Genomic DNA, 8,565 nt, shown 5'->3' with positions numbered 1-8,565 from the left:
CCATGGAGGCCTCACTGCCGCCCAAGAGGCTCAGGAGCGCTGAGGGTGCAACAGTGTCACACTCACCGCTCACCTACCTGAGAAGCCAGCCCTTTGAACACACCCCAGGGGAAAGGGTGGGGTGAGGGGACCCTGTGTTTGCTTCCTCTGGCAGTTTCACTGTGCCCTCCGGGGTGGCTTGAGTCACAGTGGCCTCACTAGGAGTGCGTTTGAGTTTATAAAGCTAAAACTCGTCATTTGTGAAATGTATCTACCTGCATTTAATGATGCCCTGTGATAGGAAGGAGACCTAAAAATTAGTTTAGAACATCACCTGTATGTGTGTGTATATATAGAGAGAATATATATAGTGTATATATGGAATGTATCATATGTATATAGAATACACAGTATATACTGTATGTTTGTGCACATACAGAATATATGCAGTGTATATATAGTATTGTGTATATGTGTGTACCTATAGAATATATACTGTGTGTATATAGTATATGTGTATACATATGTACTAAAGACTCCAAGTCCACTTCAGTTTTATTTTTCTTTCTTTTTTAGTCGCTCAGACTAATGTTCAGATCCCAGGGGTAAGGGATCGCAGAAGGTTGTGACGGCTGGGAGCCTTCTCTCTCTCTCTCAATTTTATTGATTTTGGGTTTTAAAGGAAGACATATTCTGGTAGCTGCACAGCCCAGCTTATTGATCCGGTCAGCACTGGCATCCCGTGAAACTGTAGATGACGATATTTGCACACGCCAATGCTGGAGCACACCAGAGGAGAAGGAGGAGCTTGCTGCCTCTATGTGTCCTCAACCTCTGGAGGGGGGCCCGGCCTCCTACCCAGTTCTGTGGGTGAAGGGCAGGTGCCAGCCATCACTCCTAGGAGGGGGGCTTGGTTAATGCCCGGGCTTTCCCTCTCCCCGCTTCTCCCGCCCCACACCTCCACAAGGAAAGAAGCAATGGGTCACACAGGCGACCAGCACATGCACCTGCTCCCCAGCAAAGCCTGCCTTTCCGAGGTCATGAAGATGCGGTGGCAGCCTAGAAGGCATTGGCAGCCTGTGTCTGAGAGGAGAGGAGGGCCACAGGGGATGGCCCAGACCAGGCAGCAGGAGGTGTGCCCGGCATCTCTCACTGGTCCCACCTCCTGGGGGCCCGAGGACCCTGCTCTCTGACTGCCACACTGTCCCCACTCTCAATGTTCACCTCTGTAGGGACGAACTGGTCCTTGTGGTTCCGGGTGCTCTAGCACACCTAGGATGGGGAAGATCCAGTTGGCATGGCCCTACTCCCTGAGTTTGAGCCTGGGTTAGCAAAGAGATGGGCCTCTCACCCACCCCCAGTGATGGCAGAGTCCAAGAGAAAAGTCTAGACCTAGCTATGAGATGGAGTGCATCACTTGCCCATCTGTAGATAGCTCCTCCCACAAGTGGACGTCAAGGTAAGCAGGGAGGTGGCTACTGGGCAGATGGGGCTTCATGTCCACAGGGTGGCACAGGCAGCCAGGTCTGTGACATGGGCCAGGGTCACGTAGGTCCTTTCTTCTCTGGGTGAAGCTAAAAGAGCGGTAGAAGCCCTTCGCAAAATGGTCCCACCAGCCACCCTTGCCCGGGGTACCTGCTGTAGCTCCGGAGCTGTAAACAGCCCTAGCTGCACACTTGTTTTAAGGGCATGAACTATTCTCAAGGTATTCTGGCTCTTGTGGTGGGAATCTGCTCTGCATTGGCCTTTGAGGCTGTCTGTTCCCTGGGGACATCCTCAGCTCTGCTCACCACCAGCAGGGGCCTGAGGTGAGAGGCCTGCTTCCTGGCTGGTCTAACACTTTCAGACCAACCTTGGTGGGAAAAGGCCCAGGCAGCCGGCCCAGAAAACGGTCCAATGGCGCCGCCTGCTGTTCATGCACCAGAACGCATGGGTTTGCCAAAAGAAAGGTCCTCCCTCGGAAAGAGGGAACTTCTTAAAAGCACTTGGATTTTGCTACATAAAATAAATAAATAATGTGTGACTTAAAACAGCAATAGGGGTTTATTATCTCTCACAGTTTCCGCAGGTCATAAATTGGGCCTCCCTGGACAATTCTGGCTATAGCCCGGCTGTGGTCACCCCTAGGCTGGATTGGGGTTGAAGGGTCCACTTCCAGAGTGGCTCACTCATGTAGCTGCTGGCAAGAGCAGCCTCGGTGCCTGTGCACGCGGGTTTCTCCATGGGCCACCTGCGTGCCCTCGCACACGGAGGCCGGCTGCCCCTTCTGAGTCATCCCAGGGGCCAAGGTGGAGGCTGCAATGTCTCAGACGTCTTGGAAGACACACATTCTCCCTTGACCCACAGACACACAAACTATGAATGTAGCACGGCACATGTGTGTGAATTCCAGATGGCGAGGGTCCCCAGGGGTCTTTCTGAAGACTCTAGGCTAGGTGGTGCACGATTGACATGTAACAACAGCATATGTAAAGCCAAGTATACCATGTAAACATGCGGAAGAAATCATAGCATAACGTGGTCCTGCTGAATTCCTTGGTATGATTCATCTACTCCTATTTCTTGTAACTACTACCAAGGGACTGGTGGGAGCAGGCAGATAAGGTATAGAGGATTGGCAGGTGGGAATTTGCCAGTTGTGCCACTCTGCTTGGTACAAAGTGAGCCATCTCAGAAGCAGGCAGAAAGGATCCTAAAACCACCAAGAAGAAGGTACTGGTACGGAGAAGCACCGGTGGCAGAGGGACATCAGAGGGACAGAGACCCTGCCAAGGAGGAGCTAGAGCTAAAAGGAAGCAAACAACAAACCGTAAGAAGGTCACATGAAAAAGAAAGAAAATGTTACAAACAGAAACAACTTTTAAATGGATCCAAAGAGAGACCAAATGATCAGGTATTACATTTGCACCAACTACATCTGCCATCATTGATTTTATGAGGCCATGGGGCTTGCTGTGAAGTTTTCAGAAAATTCACAGAGAAAGCTGTGCAGAGCCTCCATCATCTGTGGAGTCCTTCCTTGCTTCCTTCCCTGGGGCACCATGAGTCAGTATCGGCTCAGGGCCAGGGGATCTGGGGGTAATGAAGCACCTTACCTTGAATATAGCTTTCTCTCTCCTACTTCCTTGAAAAGCAAGGATGTCACTTTGAGGACGAAGGCGTGCCTGCCCCAAGTCATGGTATTTTTAATCACCTCCCATGCATGTTGGACATGGCATAAGGAAGAATCCATGCATTTGAACTGTGGGCTGGAGGAGAACATTGAAAGTACCAGGGACGGCTAAAAGAGCAAACCCATCTCTCTTAGAAGAGCTATGGCCAGAGTGCTCCTTAGAGGCAAGGATGGCAAGACACCGTCTTACATATTTTGGACATGTTCCCAGGAGAGCGGAATCCCTCAAGAAGGGCATCAAGCTTGGGAGGGGCAGTGACAAAGAGGAAGGCCCTCGAGGAGCTGGGATGACACAGTGGCTGCAGCAATGGGCTCAGAGAGAGGAACAATTGTGAGACCGGCTCAGCACTGGGGAGTGTGTCTTTGTGCTCTGCGCAAGTTCTCTATGGGTCAGAACAGACTCAATGGCTCTTAACAACAACTACGACCCCGACTTGCAATGAGGACTTGGCTTCACTGCCAAGGTGTAGGTTCTAAATATTGAGAAGAAGTTGGACTACATTAGGAATGCAGACCCCCAGAGAGCAAGGAGGGTGCAAGGCAAGAGGAGAGAATTTCCGACGATCACCCCTTGTATGCAAAGGACACCCACCCAAGGAAGGAGGCATCACCAAGCACCCACTTGATTGACAGGGAGAGTGGACCCCACTGCTACCTCCATACATGGACCTCAGGTTCACATAAAGCCTAACCACACCCAGTGGTCCTTATTCTCATTAGCTAAAAAGGCACTTGCGTTTCAGATGGCGGGCCGAACGATGTCTGGATCGAGGTCCTCTGAATTCACTAGTCTTTCACGTCCACCTTTCTTCCTCGTTCCGCTTCAGCTTATAAACACTTTTGCTGAGATGGTTTTCTTGTGCAAAGGCTGTTCCGAGCCCTTGCGCTGCTATGGAAGGTCGTCCCGTTGGTGGGGCCGTTAGAGGGGAGCTGCCAGCTAAGCTTCCTGCCCTGAGCGCTGATTTCCATCCGCTCCTTTCAGGGAGGCAGATGCAGCTAGTTCTAGGGGTCAGGTGATGTGCTGAATCCATTGCAGGTCGAGAGAGGTTATCTGCCTTCCTCATCTGATCCAGAAGATTTCGCTCCTCTCCTTAGAAATGCATCAGTTGTTGGAAGGATGAGGCTCTCCTCTGCTTCGTGAGCAAATGCCCCCCCCTCCCCCTGCTTGTGTTGTACGTCTTGCAACGCCCACACAGGGCTGTATTCACTATTGGTTTAGAGGCCTGGAGAACTCTGACTCAGCTCTGCAAACACCCTTCCTGTGGCCTTGGGAAAGTAGGTAACAGGTGGTGTTGACTAACTCCTACCCCAGCCCCCCTCCCTGCTGACACATGTAATCAGCAGTCAGATAGAGCTGGGTAGATAGATAAACAAGCAAATACCACAGAGCTGCTGGAACCCGGACTAGTGAAGTAATGGACTGAACCACAGACACTCACGTTACCGGGATGTATTTTTAGAACACCTTAGAATCAGTTGCTGTTGACACCAGCTGGTGGCGACCCACTATGTGTCATGGTGCTCCTGAGGGTTCTTCATGGTAGTTTTTTCTGTCAGTTAATGGTCAAGCCTTTCTTCTGAGGCACCTCTGGGCGGATTCAATCACCAACCTTGAGGTTAGCAGAAGGAACCATCTGTACCATCATGAGTTGAAGTTGGCTTATTAGACCCTAAGGCTTATAAGAATTATCACGCAAGTTCTGTCAAGATTATTTTCTCTATCTTAGTTTTAAGAAATGAGCGTTCCCGAAGGGAACTGAAGGAGCCCAGCAGTCACATGGTGACACTCAATATACTGCAACTGTACGGATCTTATGGGTCCAGTGGCGGTGGAAGCATCTCAAAATGAAACCCAGTGTTTAAAAAAAAATTTTTTTAAGTGTGAATGTTTTAGAGCAGCGGTTCTCAACCTTCCTCATGCTGCTACCCTTTTACACAGTTCTTCATGTGGTGGGGACCCCCAACCAAAAGTGATTTTCATTGCTACTTCATCACTGTAATTTTGCTACTGTTATGAATCAGGCGACCTCTGTGAAAGGGGCGTTCGACCTCCCAAAGGGATAACAACCCACAAGTTGAGAACCGCTGCGTTAGAGAAACTAAAACAGAAATGATGGGGTAAAATCACATCAGTTGAAAGCAAGACACTTGTTCACATAGTACTTTCAGATTTGCAAAATGTTTTCACACGTGTGATTTTACTTGTGTGTTATTCCGGGTTGACTAGAGAAACAAATCCAGAGACACTCATATGTGTGGAAGAGAGAACTTTATATCAAAAAGTAATTATATGTTAAAAAAAACATTCCAGCCCAGTTCAGATAAAGTCCTTAAGCCCAATATTAGCCCCTATGTTCAATACCAGTCTATAAATTCCTCTTAAGACTCATGCAATACATGCAATGATGCAGAATACAGGAAAATCACAGGCCAGTGGGTGGAAAGTCTTGTAGATCCAGTGACAGTGGAAGCATCTCAGCACTAGTGTGGGTCTCCACATGGCTCCTCCAGCTCCAGGGCCCTGGCTCCTTCAGCTTACCTCCATGTAGTTTGTCAACAGGAATGTCTGGCAGGGAGAGTCTGTGTCCCACCTCCAAGGAGGAAGACGAGTTCCCAGAATCCTCAGGAGCAGACCACGCCCACACAGAGGCCTCATGGGTATATGACCTGATTGATAGGCCAGACTCCACCCCTTCACTGAAGTTGACAAAAGATTCTGTAACTACCACAAATTGATTTTATGATGATGCCCCATCATTAGATTAAAAATCCCCCACTTCACAGAGCCTGGTCTCCGCTGTCAGCAGACAAAGAGCAACATTGGCCGATTGTAGCAAATATTGCTATTTGCCAAGAGGTAGGTTAGAATGTCAGTTCACTGAATTTCTTACACAGTCATGTCACCTACTGGCACTTTTCTGGTGGCATGAATTTCAGTTTATGCCTTACTATGGGAAACCACTTATTCTTCATTGGGACCACTTGAATATTTTACTATTACTCACGTTTTTAAAAACATCGGCTCCTTTTCCTCCAGGCTTTGAGCTTGAGTGTTCCGAGGTAGGACTTAAGACTTCCTTTGATGACTTGTTAAAATACATTCTTTTCTTTTAACTTATTGACAGGATTCAGAAATGTCTCTTGGAACGTGGGAGTAGGAGATGGTTGGTTTAGCTGGTGCAGGACAGAGAATTACTTGATATTGCTCTTCTAGCCGTAGCATTTGTAATTCCCATCAAATGAGGGGTGGTGGCTGCTGTTTGGTGTTGTCAAGTCTGTTCGGATTCCTGGGGGGCTCATGTAAAGCAGAATAGAGCACTGCCTAGTCACCATTGTTGTCACGGTTGAATATATTGCCACAGTCACCATGCCCGTCAATATCGCTTAGGGTCTCCTCTTATCTCTGACTTTCTACTTTACTCAGCGTGACGTGCTCCTCTAGGGGCCAGTCCCTCCTAAAAAGCAAGCGAGAAGTTTCCGCAGCTTCACGTCTAAGGAGTAGTCTGGCTGTACTTCTTCAAGCACAGAATTATCCATTCTTCCAGCAGTGCATTGCACATTGATATACTTCAACACCACCCTAAACCAGAGGCATTGATTCTTCTCCGTCTTTCTTTATTCCTCATCCAGGATTCACATGCGTGTGAGATAAACTGAAAATACCCTGGCTTGAGTCAGGGCCACCTACGTCTTCAAGGTGATATCTTTGCCTTTCAACACTTTAAAGCCGTCTTTTGCATTGGGCAAGTCAGACTTGCCTAGTACAATATACCATTTGATTTCTGACTACTGCTTCCACTAAGCTTTGATTATGGATCCAGATGAAATGTAATCCCTGATAACTTCAACTTTTCTTTTTCATACAGTCCAGCTTCTCAAATTATTTGCTCGGCAGAGAGAATACATAAGAATGGTGAAAGAATACAGCCTGGCCACACATGCTCCCTGGTTATGAAGCATGCAGTGGCCTCCTGTTCTGCTCTAGTGACTTTCTCTTGGTCATTGATGCACAGGTTCTACATCAGCACAATTACATGTCCTGGAATTCCCATTCTTTGCAATGTTATACATAGTTTGTTGTGATATGCATCATCAGATGCCTTTGCATAGTCAATGAAATACAAGTAAACATATTTCTAGAATTCCCGGTCTTCCCCCAAAATGCTCCTGACGTCATCAGTGATATCCTTCATTCTACAACCTCTTCTGAATTTGCTTTAACTTTCTGGCAGCTTCCCGTTGATGTACTGACGCAACAACTTTTTCATCATCTTCGGCAAAAGTTTTTACTTGTGTTTGATATGAATGATACTGCTTAGAATGTTCACATTCTGTCGGGTCACTTTTCTTTGGAATGGGCACAAACAGGAATCTCTTCCAGTTAGCTGGCAAGGTGTGTTTTCCAAATGTCTTGGCAGAGACGAAGGAGCGCTTACTGTATTTCATAGGCTTATTGCAACATTTTTGTGGTATTCCAGCAATTTTCGGAGCCTTGTTTTTGCCTGCAGTGCAGTTTGGCCTTCTTACTTCAACAGCATCAGTCCTCGATCATGTTCTATCTCTTTAGAAGTCTCAGTATTGACCAATTCTATTTGATACAGTAACTCTGTGTTTTCCTCCCATCTTCTTTTGATGGTTCCTGCATCAGTCAATATTTTGCCCACAAAATCCTACAATATTGCAACTCTAAACTTAATGTTCTTTCCATTTGAGAAATGCCAGTGTGTTATTTCCTTTGGGTTTTCTTACTCCAGGTCTTTGTACGTGTTTTGTGGGTTGTTTTATAAGGATTTGTCAATTTTTAAAAATTACTTTTCATTTTATTTTATTTTTGGGGGGGTCTTACAGCTCTTATCACAATCTTTGTAGATTTTATCATAATACTGTTTTACTTAAAAAAGTAATTTTATTGGGTGCTCTAACAGTTCTTAAAACAATCCATTCATCAATTGTATCAAGCATATTTGTACATATGTTGCCATCATTTTCTAAACATTTACTTTATATTTGATCCCTTGGTGTCTGCTTCTGTTTTCCCCCTCCCTTGATAAATTATGACCCCTTGATAATTATTTTCATATCTTACACGAACCACTCTCTCCCTTCCTGACAGTTTCTTCCCCCTTTCTCTCCCCACCTTCCTCCTACACTCCTGGTACCGATACTCCCATTTCTGTTCCTGAGGGGTTTATCTGACCCAGACTTTGTGTATCATGAGCTCTTACCTGTTCCTGTGTACATGCTCTGGCCCAGCCCTGCAGTGAAAGGCAAGACTGGGTTCATGATAGTGGGGGGTGAGGAAGACTCAAGGAACCAGAGGAATATTGTGTTTCATTGGTACTATACTGCGCCCTGGTTAACTCATCCCTTCCTTGTGACCCTTCTGTGAGGGGATGTCCTATTGTCTATAGATA

Source organism: Tenrec ecaudatus, chromosome 17, assembly GCF_050624435.1.
Source record: "Tenrec ecaudatus isolate mTenEca1 chromosome 17, mTenEca1.hap1, whole genome shotgun sequence".
Classification (NCBI taxonomy): Eukaryota; Metazoa; Chordata; class Mammalia; order Afrosoricida; family Tenrecidae; genus Tenrec; species Tenrec ecaudatus.
Note: the sequence above shows the minus strand (reverse complement) of the source record.